This window comes from Bison bison, unplaced genomic scaffold (assembly GCF_000754665.1).
Source record: "Bison bison bison isolate TAMUID 2011002044 unplaced genomic scaffold, Bison_UMD1.0 scf7180017864303, whole genome shotgun sequence".
Classification (NCBI taxonomy): Eukaryota; Metazoa; Chordata; class Mammalia; order Artiodactyla; family Bovidae; genus Bison; species Bison bison.
Genome location: NW_011494875.1, coordinates 317,294 through 329,981, shown reverse-complemented (window position 1 = coordinate 329,981; position 12,688 = coordinate 317,294).

Here is a 12,688-nt window from a genome sequence, read left to right as displayed (position 1 = left end):
GACTGGTTCCAAATAGGAAAAGGAGTACATCAAGGCTGTATATTATCACCCTGTTTATTTAACTTACATGCAGAGTACATCATGAGAAATGCTGGGCTGGAAGAAGCACAAGCTGGAATCAAGATTGCTGGGAGAAATATCAATAACCTCAGATATGCAGATGACACCACCCTTATGGCAGAAAGTGAAGAGGAACTAAAAAGCCTCTTGATGAAAGTGAAAGAGGAGAGTGAAGAAGTTGGCTTAAAGCTCAACATTCTGAAAACGAAGATCATGGCATCTGATCCCATCACTTCATGGCAAATAGATGAGGAAACAGTGGAAACAGTGTCAGACTTTATTTTTTTGGGGCTCCAAATACACTGTAGATGGTGATTGCAGCCATGAACTTAAAAGATGCTTACTCCTTGGAAGGAAAGTTCCAACCAACCTAGATAGCATATTCAAAAGCAGAGACATTACTTTGCCAACAAAGGTCCGTCTAGTCAAGGCCATGGTTTTTCCAGTAGTCATGTATGTATGTGAGAGTTGGACTATAAAGAAAGCTGAACACCAAAGAATTGATGCTTTTGAACTGTGGTGTTGGAGAAGACTCTTGAGAGTCCCTTGGACTGCAGGGAGATCCAACTAGTCCATTCATCCTGTGTGTTCTTTGGAAGGACTAATGTTAAAGCTGAAACTCCAATACTTTGGCCACCTGATGCAAAGAGTTGACTCATTGGAAAAGACCCTGATGCTGGGAGGGAATGGGGGCAGGAGGAGAAGGAGACGACAGAGGATGAGATGGCTGGATGGCATCACCGACTTGATGGACATGAGTTTGAGTGAACTCCGGGAGTTGGTGACGGACCGGGAGGCCTGGCATGCTGCAATTCATGGGGTCTTAAGAGTTGGACACGACTGAGTGACTAAACTGAACTGAACTGAACTGATGGAGGCATCTCTGAGATGCACACTAAGAATTAGTGCATTTTATGAAAATTATTGCATGTTTTAAATCTTTGGGATCCCCTGGTGGTTCAGATGGTAAAGAATCTGCCTGCAATCCGGGAGACCTGGATTCGATCCCTGGGTTGGGAAGATCTGCTGGAGTGGGTTGGCATGTCAGTCCACTCCAGTAATCTTGCCTGGAGAATCTGCATGGACAAAGCAGCCTAGCAGGCTACAGTCCATGGGGACGCAAAGAGTCGGACATGAACGAATGACTAAGCACCCAATAGCACAATTAAATCTTTACAAAGAAAGTAAGTGCTATTTTTTCTTTTGTGAACTTTTATAAGCATTCAGATAAAAATTTTCATATTTTAAAAAACTCCAATGCTGATGGAAGAATTACTTTTTAACCTTATTATCACTTATGAATTTATCAATGATTATTTAACTGCAAATATTCAATATCTTAATCATTTTGTTGTCATGACTTTGATGAGTCTTTGGAAGATGAAAAGGTTAATGTACAAGCACTGAACATCTTCATGTCTAAAAGGTATCATTTGTTGTTTCCAGTAATACTTACACTATGACTATTTGTAATCTTACCTAAAGAGAAAAAAAATTATAACATTCGAATAATGTGTAATAAACTATGCTTAGAACATTATAAGTGAAAAATATTCTGTAAAACACAATTAGATGAAAAGGCATAGAAATATAAGTCTGCAGTGATACATTAAAAATATATATGGTAATCTGTGATGGGTGGAATTTTTCAAAAGTAATTCAAATGCTAATGAATCTGGTTAAATCTTTCAGCTGGGAAATGAGTGGACCTGTATTTGCAGTTTGTTCTGCCAGCTTCCAATTTTTCTCGGCTGAGAATATCCTTTTATGAATTAATAAAAACTTTCCAGACTGAAAATAGAGGGATATACAGCTTAATGGCTAGAATGTGTTGCCAGGATTTTGTCATGTAGACAGTTTGTTGTGACTAGAACAATGCTCCAGTGCATTGAACTTTAATGTTGAAATGTCAGCTTCCTTCTGAGGTGTTGAGAGGCCAGGCCTACACCGCCTGCCTTTAGAAGAGCAGTCGTTTGCATCTACCTCTGGTCAGTAGAATTTGTGAAGTGAGGATGATGATAACATTAGGCACTTTTGATCTTCCAAATGTGATAAAACATATATTAATAAAAACTAAATGTCCTTCATTTTCAGCATTGAAAAAAAAGAGGAGGGCCCCAAAATGCTAGAAAGAAAGGGCCATTTAAATCATTGTATTTTATCTTGAATTCAAGCCTTTTCAAAACAATAAGTGTTTACTTCTCTTGGAAAAATAGCATAATTTCTTGTTATTGCTTTTCACATTGACCCATGAATAATAGATGCAGTTCAATTTACAGTGACTAAGGGTGATGACTAAGTGCACATGCACACATATACACACACACACACACACACACAAAGGGTGATGAAACGTGGCTTGATATTAAAGTCAGGCTACAAAAAAAAAAATGTTTTGCATGACACCATCTAGGAAATAACCTCTCTAAAATTCTCAATTTAATCCATGAGGCACTAAAAAAATTAATTTGACTACTGGGTGAATTGTTATTCTCAATGGATTTCTACTGAATAATTCAGAACTGAATTATGTCTATTAGTATGGACTACATAGCTTTTACCAAGTTAATCATTACCTCCTGTGGTGTCTATCATTTTTATTCAGTTGTTCTTAGAAACTAACTTTGCAAGGGGAAAAAGCAATCACACACACACACACACAAACAAGAAATATTCTCCAGAGAGAATTCAGACACAGAATACAAGTCATTGGGTCATACCTTGTGGGCTCACAGTAACTGAATCTGGATTCAGAGCTACATGATAAGTGGAATCATATACATATGCATCATTGACCAAAATACTGAGGTAAATCTAAATCTACTTTTAACAGGAGTCTGCTTGGATGTTCTGAATATTTCTTAAATATCCATATCCATAGCATCCCATATGTAATTTTCAGTGTAATTTTCATTTACAGTGAAGTGAGAACTTAAGGAGAGATGTGGTAGTGGTTTAGTTGCTAAGTCATGACTGGCTGTTGCAACCCCATGGGATGTAGCCTGCCAGCTTCTTCTGTCCATGGGATTCTCCAGGCAAGAACATTCCTTCTCCAGGGGATCTTCCCAACCCAGGGATCAAATCTGGATCTTCTCCAGGAGATCTTCCCAACTCAGGAGATCAAATCTGGATCTCCTGCCTTGCAGGCAGATTCTTCACCTGCAAGGTAAAACTACAAGGGAAGCTCTTGCAAAACAGTTATTTGTATAATTGCTCTCTAATTTAAAGTATTACAATGATTTTCTTTATATTTGTCTTAACTTGACTGAATTTAAAATTACATGTTTCAATGAAGACAGGATAGGGCACTACGGAGCCTGAAACATTCAATTCAGTTTTCTCCAAACTACTGCTGCTGCTAAGTCGCTTCAGTCGTGTCCAAATCTGTGAGACCCCATAGACGGCATCCCACCAGGATCCGCCTTCCCTGGGATTCTCTAGGTAAGAACACTGGAGTGGGTTGCCGTTTCCTTCTCCAATGCATGAAAGTGAAAGTGAAGTAGCTCAGTCGTGTCTGACTCTTCGTGATCCCGTGGTCTCCAGCCTACCAGGCTCCTCCACCCATGGGATTTTCCAGGCAAGAGTACTGGAGTGGGTTGCCATTGCCTTCTCCATCTCCAAACTACTAGCCTTTTTCTATTTGTATTTAAGCAATTTACATCATATTTAGTGAAGTCATGTAGTGTTGATAACAACTTGATATAAAGAAATGGAACTAGTGAAAGCAGAAAACAAGTATTTATGGGCAAGTAGACCACAAGATCTGAGTTCAGTGTCCCATGGACCACCTAGTTGATGTTCACTGGAAAATACATAGGGCGAGTTTCTCTGGCAAAACCAATAAATGAATATCACTTAGAGAGTACTATATAAATTAAGAGTACTATATAAATCAAGCCATATTCTTTTATTGTATCCTGATTGAAAATGAATTTAAATGAATATAAATCTTAACCAAGAATTTGGGTAAAGTTCCAACATGTAGTTGCCTACTATCCTATTACTTTAGATACGAAATATCTTGGAACTTGGTAGACAGATGCTTAGAGTGTACTCAAGAAAGAAGAAAAGATAAATTGAAATGTAAATAAAACATGGCTGGTCCTTTCAATTTGCTAGTGTGCTTCAGTTGCTGGGTTTCATTGCATGCATGCTAAGTTGCTTCAGTCATGTCCGACTTTTTGCACTCTGTGGACTGTAGCCTGCCAGGCTCCTCTGTCCATGGAATTTCCCAGGCAAGAATACTGGACTGCGTTGCCATTTCCTTCTCCAGGGGATTTTTCTGACCTAGGGATCAAACTCATGTCTTTCACATCTCTTGAATTGGCAGATGGGTTCTTTACCACCATCACCACCTGGCAAGTCACAGGTTTCATTGGTATTCACATTTGGCTCCATTTTTGTTTTTAGTGGTTTTTTTTCCCCCCTGTAATTATATCTGGTAGAATACTGAAGATTTTCCTATATAATATGCCAAAAAATATAATGAATGTTAATATGGTTTTCCCTACAATGTCTTATCATCTCACTGTAAAAAATGTATAAAGTACATGTTTAAAAGTATAAAATACATTTTTACATCTGACTGATATACTTCAATAATCTCAACTAAAAAGGCCAAAAAGTAATCTATTCTTTTAGATTTATTTTAGTATTATTTTACAAATGATATATAATTACTTTTCTAGGATAATATACACACAAGCAGAGAAGGCAATGGCATCCCACTCTAGTATTCTTGCCTGGAAAATCCCATGGATGGAGGAGCCTGGTAGGCTGCAGTCCATGGGGTCATGAAGAGTCGGACACTTACTGAGTGACTTCACTTTCACTTTTCACTTTCATGCATTGGAGATGGAAATGGCAACCCACTCCAGCGTTCTTGCCTGGAGAATCCCAGGGACGGCGTGGCCTGGTGGGCTGCTATCTATGGGGTCGCACAGAGTTGGCCACTACTGAAGTGACTTAGAAGCAGCAGCAGCAGCATACACACAAGAATGATGATGGTAATAATTTCAGTGCTTTTTATGTGCCAAACATGTTGTAAATAAAAATTGTGAAGACCCATGTTCTTGTGTTGGGAAGTGAAAGGATAATAAAACATGGGGTATAACAGATTAACAATGTTGAGATGCTTTCAGGTGGACAGCAAAGGGACTCAGCCATACATATACATGTATCCATTCTTCCCCAAGACAAAGATCCATCTAGTCAAAGCTATGGTTTTTCCAGTAGTCATGTGTGCTTGTGAAAGTTGGACCATAAAGAAGGCTGAGCACCAAAGAATTGATGTTTTCTAACTGTAGTGTTGGAGAAGACTCTTGAGAGTCCTTTGGACTGCAAGGAGATCAACCCAGTCAGTTCTAGAGGAAATCAGTCCTGGATATTCATTTGAAGGATTGATGCTAAAGTTGAAGCTCCAATACTTTGTTCACCTGATGCCAAGAGCCAACTCATTAGAAAAAACCTGATGCTAGGAAAGGTTGAAGACAAGAGGAGAAGGGGGTGACAGAGGATGAGATTGCTGGATGGCATCACCAACAGAATAGACACGAGTTTGAGCAAACTCCAGGAGTTGGTGATGGACAGAGAAGCCTGGCATGTTGCAGTCCATGGGGTTTCAAAGAGTTGGGTATGACTGAGTGACTGAACAACAGGGAAATCAAAAGAGTAAACACAAAGGCAGTAAGATAACCAAATGTATAGTAGGTCAGTGAATTGTACTAGGCCAATCTCTGACTGTTGCTCAGCTAAATGAAACAGCACAGGACTCTCCCAGTCAAGGGCTTCCCAAGTGGTGCTAGTGGTTAAGAACCCACCTGCCAATGTAGAAGACATAAGAGACATGGGTTCTATTCCTGGGTTGGGAAGATCTCCTGGAGGAGGAGGAGACAACCCACTCTGAAGAAGGAAAGGAGCAGCTTGCCCCGACTGGACTGACTCCATTTTTAAAAGAAAAGGAGCTCCATCTTACACTCTCAGCAAACTTTGGACTGCACACTGGGGAGGCCATAGAGATAAATTGCTATCAGCAATCCCAGACAGATAAAAGTCATAACAGGCAGACCCTGTACCTAGATCTCCCCGAGCCAGAAGGAATGCAATGTCCACTATATAATTTTAATAATTACATAGTAATTATTGACGTAGACTACTTGTATGTCCAGTTAGCTTTAGAATATAAATCTATGACTGTTTGCATAACCTGTTTGCGTCTCTTAATAACATTGTCCAGAGTGGACTTTAAGGAATTTGAGGATGTGGGCTTGGACATGTACACTTCGGGTATAAGAGGTTGTTACAAAAATCAGTCGGGGTCCTTGGCTAAAGAGGAAACTTTGCCTTGGACCTACCGGTGTAATAAACTGCACTCCTCCATCCACGCTGTCCTTCTGAATGAGACTGCTTCCCAGAGCATTTGGCTATAACAAATCCAGTATTCTTGCCTGGAAAATCCCATGAACAGGGTTCACAGGGTCATAAAGAGTTGGACACGACTGAAGTGACTTAACGTGCATGCACTCAAGGAAGTGTGGCACAAAGAAAAGTCCTTATAAGAATAATACAGTTTAGATACATTCTTGATGGAATAAGTATTCTTGCCTAAAATTAACCCTAAAGTCATCTCTCTTATTCTATCTAATATCTGCTTATAAACTCTAAGGTTCTTGGTAAATTGAAATGCCATAGGCTAAGTCAGATTTATAATGGTGAATTGTGAGTGTTTTGCTATGATTTGTCCATTTATTCTTGTTTCATAGTAAATTGGCCAATGGTACTTTTTCACACATTTTCCTCTTTAAACTGCAATAAAGTATTACCACTCTTGTGAGAAAAACAGCTCACATATATGATTACTAATTTTCTCCCAACATGAAATGTGATTTCATTTTTGGTTACTTGTTCTCACAGGAGTGTCACCCTCAAGATCATTTAGAAGTCCTTTCAGAATAAAATAGTCATTTAAAAAAATCAGAAACATTTTTCCAGAAGTTACAGATTGTGCATCATATTTTCTATTTTTGAAACAGAGCAGCTGGCTCAGTGTATGCATATTTTGCTGTTGGAGAATGGTCTTTCTTTTAACAAAATTAGAAATAAGAGATGTTGAGGTTTTTTTTTTAATAAAATATATCTTTTAATTAAGTCCACACGCATAGAAAATGTCAATGTTATGGGGAGAGATGCTTCCATATTAAGCTGACACAGAAAGAAAGGAGAGTGTGAAAAAAATGGGAGGGGAGGAGTGTCAAGGGATCAAGCAGCCATGAACCAGTTCTCTAAATCATCATTTCTTAGAATTTTTAAAGTCTATATTATTCATGTCTTAAAGTACATTCGGCATTTGTCATGGGAGATTGTGGCCAGCCTTGCAAAATAAGGTATTGAACAGAAGACGGTCATGAAACCCTTCAGGGTAAATATATGTGCCCTCAGTTCAGTTCAGTGGCTCAGTTGTGTCTGACTCTTTGCGACCCCATGGACTGCGGCACGCCAGGCTTCCCTGTCTGTCACCAACTCCTGGAGCTTACTCAAACTCATGTCCATCGAGTTGATGATGCCATCCAACCATCTGTCTCATCCTCTGTCATCCCCTTCTCCTGCCTTCAATCTTTCCCACCATCAGGGTCTTTTCCAGTGAGTCAGTTCTTCACATCAGGTGGCCAAAGTATTGGAGTTTCAGCTTCAGCATCAGTCTTTCCAATGAATATTCAGGGTTGATTTCCTTTAGGATTGACTGGTTTGATCTTGCAGTCTGAGGGTCTTCTCCAACACCACAATTCAAAAGCATCAATTCTTCAATGCTCAGCTTTCTTTATAGCCCAAATCTAACATCCATATATAAGTACTGGAAAAACCACAGCTTTGACTAGATGACCTACATTGGCAAAGTAATGTCTCTGCTTTTTAATATGCTGTCTAGGTTGGTCATAGCTTTTCTTCCAAGGAGCAAACGTTTTTTAATTTCATGGCTGCAGTTACCATCTGCAGTGATTTTGGAGGCCACTAAAATAAAATCTGTCACTTTTTCCATTGTTTCCCTATCTATTTGCCATGGAGTGATGGGACCGGATGCCATGATCTTAATTTTCTGAATATGTGCCATAGTTACAATAAAAATTTATCCTGTAAAGTTGTTCTGAAGCCATGCACAAAATGTGCTTTGCACAGGACCTGGAATGTGTGCTCCCTGAAAGTTTATACCTTTTTCTTAAAGGTACAAATAAAAACCAAAGGGGTGAAATAATGATATCAAATATAAAATATTTAATGATATATGCTCTGTATCTGGGTTTTCAATGTCTATCAAAAATTTTAGAATTATTCAGATGAGAGACTTTCAAGACTGGTGTGTAGTCTAAAAATAATCAGTGGGGAAATCTTTCCTAGAAAAGGGCCCAGGTAAACAGAATGACACAGGCTTGCAAGCAAATCTGCTATGGTCAATATCAGATTGACATTGTCAGTATCTGGCACTCAGTTCTTTCAGAATCCGTTGAATTAAAAAGTATGTGTTACACCTATTAATTTGAGATTATATATCTAAAATAAAACTATTGCCTCTAAATAAAGAAGTGTAAAATTTCTCCCAGTTGAGGCAAGTTTAGAGAAAAGAATGCTCAACTTGGATTTAAACCTGCTTTGAGTGCAGAAATTAATTATGTAACTATTTTGTAAAGTCTTCCTTTGACAATGATGTTTATAAGAAATGTATTGGCCTTAGATTGTTACTATGTTTTAATTACCATATGTCTCTCTGTTATATAAGACAGAATAAATGAATATATAGATAAAGAAAAAGGCAATGGGATATAGCAGACAAACTGCTGTCTTTGAGAACATATGATTAGAACTTATTGAATGCCTTGGGTAAACTTGTTTGATGGTGTTTCTCTCCTTATCTTAAGAAATAGAGTCAAACTTAAGAAGTATGGTATGTAAATTGAACAAAAATGTGTATAAAAGATGTTTGGTACATTGTAGGATTCTGAAATTTTTATTTATTTTTTCCTTAATCTACATTAAACTTTAACTTGAAATTGTACCAAGAGAATTAAACCTATATGTTACTTTGTACTCATATATAGATATGTCTATGTGAAGTTGTGAAGTATGATATTTTTATCTGGAGATCTCTTTAGTGTTCAAACATTAAGGTGAAAATAGAGAGCTAGGTCAAGTTCTGCTGATGGTAACACATATAACATGTGAACCGTTAAGAGCAATTCTGTTGTCATCCTGGTGTTCATTTTCTTCTCTAAAACAAGGACCATTATGCTAAAAAGTATTAAAAATTACCTCTGTATATGCAGCTTTTTACTTGGGGCCAAACACTCCATGGCTAGGATCACCAGAATTAATTTGAATTATATACCTTGCCTGTTCACAGCTTTTCCAGTAAAATCAATTCATTGAGGTAAAAATTATATATACATATGGATCAATTTTAAGTACACATTTTTATTTTCTACTTCATTTATTTATTGGAGAAGGCAATGGCAGTCCACACCAGTACTCTTGCCTGGAAAATCCCATGAACGGAGGAGCCTCCCATGGACGGAGGAGCCTCCCATGGACGGAGGAGCCTGGTAGGCTGCAGTCCATGGGGTTGCAAAGAGTCGGACACCACTGAGCGACTTCACTTTCACTTTCATGCATTGGAGAAGGAAATGGCAATCCACTCCAGTGTTCTGGCCTGGAGAATCCCAGGGACGGGGGAGCCTGGTGGGCTGCCGCCTATGGGGTCGCATAGAGTCGGACACGACTGAAGCGACTTAGCCGCAGCAGCAGCAGCAGCATTTATTTATGCTGTACCTTTTTATTTCCCTTCTCTACTCACTTTGGATTCAGTTGTTCTTTTTCTATAGTTTCTTTAAATGATGGCCTAAGGTATAACTTTTAGATGTTTCTTATTTTCTGATATATACATTTAACACTCCAAATTTTCTTCTACACTCTGCTTTAGCTGCAATCCACAAATTTTTATATAAAGTATTTTTATTGCCATTTGATGAAAAGATGTTCTAATGTCTCCTTGCAATTTCATTTTTGATTGAAAAATAATTTAGAAGTTTGTTTCATTTATTTTCTAAATATTTGGTAATTTCTCTGATTTCTCACTTACTATTGTTAAATTTATTTGTTGTGATATATTTCATATAATTTTATGAAGATTCATATAATGCTTTTTTTTTTTCTTAAACACAAATCTTATTCTATTTCAGGGGTTTAAAAGTATTTTACAATGTTGTTGGCTCAACAGAAGGATACAAGACTTTTATTTTCTTGGAGTACAAGAATTGTACTTGAAGTACAAGTACTTCAATCATGTCTTAGCATGTTAGTCATTTTATTCTTATCAAAACCTGTTTCATTGCCCCATCTGTAGTCTTTCTTGGTGAGCATTTCCTTTTATACTAACACTTGGAAAAAATATGCATTTTTCTATTTGTTGGTGCTTTCTGCTCTGCTCAGTCGCTCTAGTCGTGTCCGACTCTGGGTGTGTTCTATAAATATCACGTCAAATTAGTTCACAATTTTGTTCAGTTCTCCTATATTTTTATTAATTTGTATCTACTAAATCTATGCAATTCCATCTTTTTATCAGAAAGAAATGTTGACATCACCAACTACAATCACGCATTTATATATTTCTCCTTTTAGTTCTGTCAAACTGTGTTTTTAGTAAGATGAAGCTTTGTTATTAGATGTACAAATACTTGGAATTTTTATGTCTTTGATGGATTTCTCCTTTTATCCTTATCACATGTCTCTTGTTTCCCCTTATGATATTCTTAATTTGAAGTCTGCTTTGTTGTTGGTATAGCCACTCAGTTATAGCATCTCCTGGCTGTCATTAGCAACAGGTTGGGATTGTCATATAAAAGAGCTAGCTTAGATGCTTAACTAAAAAATTGATATTTAATTTGACTGGCATTTGAGAATTACCAGTAATTTAATGCTGTTACAGTATTTTATATTAAATATATGCATCAAATTAACACACAAGGAGAACTGTAATAAATTCAATATTTATCTTTGCTTGGTTGGTGAAAACTTATGAGTGTGACAGATATATGAATGCCATAAAGAAGGCTGAGTGCCAAAGAACTGATGCTTTCAAACTGTGGTGCTGGAGAAAACTCTTGAGAGTCCCTTGAACTGCAAGGATATCAAGCCAGTGCTGAAGCTGAAGCTCCAATACTTTGGCCACCTGATGCAAAGAGCTGAATCACTGGAAAAGACCCTGATGCTGGGAAAGATTGAGGGCAGAAGAAGAAGGGGATGACAGAGGATGAAGTGGTTGAATGGCACCACCAAATCAATTATACGAGTTTGAGCAAAATCCTGGACATAGTGAAGGACAAGGAAGCCTGGTATGCTGCAGTTCATGGAGTTTCAAAGAGTTGGACGCAACTTAGTGATTGAACAAGAACAACTTTTTTAGTGTTATTTTTATGATGAAATAGTCATATTACAAAAAGTTGTCTATAATTTATGTGTATGGTCTAAAATATTATTAAAAAGCAAGCACATATTTACTAAATTCTGGCTTAAAAAATAGGACAATCACAATATCTTAAATTCTCTTCCCTAAGGTAACTGCAAGTCTAAATTTTACACTTATTTATCCTTTGCAGTATTAACATTTATGTATGCACTTTTAATATATTGTTTAATCACATGATTTATTATACATTTTGAAATTTATGTGACTAGAACCATTTTATCACTGTATCTAGCGTCTATTGATCTATATATACTAATCATTTGTGATTTACTCTTTTTATTGTTTGTGAAGTATGTCCAGATTGTTATGTATAACTTTAATTCATTAATTATCAGTTTCACATAGATTATTATTTTTTGCCTGATTTTACTAAAGATTTTTAATTCAATTTCTGATGTTTTGTTCATTTCATATTTGTGTTATTTAAAATTTTACATATTATAAACTGCTGATATGTCCATCCTGAGATGAAAGTATTTCTCAAGAGTATAGAGCTGGAAATGTCATTTTGGTTTATAGAGTTTTTCAAGTATTCAATATTACTACAAAATACTATGAAAGTTGCTACAATTTACACTACCATTAGCAAAGTTGAGTGTTTCAATTGTTGAACTTTTCCACCAATTATTAATATTGGCAGGTTTTTTCCATTTCTGAAGATTAGAGTGAGGGTATGAAGTACATAAATTTTGATCTAATCATGTTTTTAAATTGTATTTTCATAGTAGCTTGTTGGTTTTATTCTTTATTTGACTCTTTTTGTTAATGCTTTTATGTACTGAAGATAATATTTTCCTTCAGATATGTTGCAAATATATAATCTTCACCTAGCTTTAAGCTTCTTTATGGTATGCTAACAAATTTAATTTCTTAATTTATCATAATTTTTCCTTATGTTATATATTTTTATTTCTTTTGAAGAAATCTTTTCTTATCTCAAGGTCTCAAAGAAATCTTTTATATTTATATTTTAAAAATTGTAATTCATATTTACATATTTAACCCAGTGGTTCTCAACTGGGGGTCTTTTTTCCCCCAGGAGACATTTGCAAGTGTCTGGGTCAATTTGATTATAATAATAAAGTGAGGAGTTCTACTGCCATCTATTGGATGGAG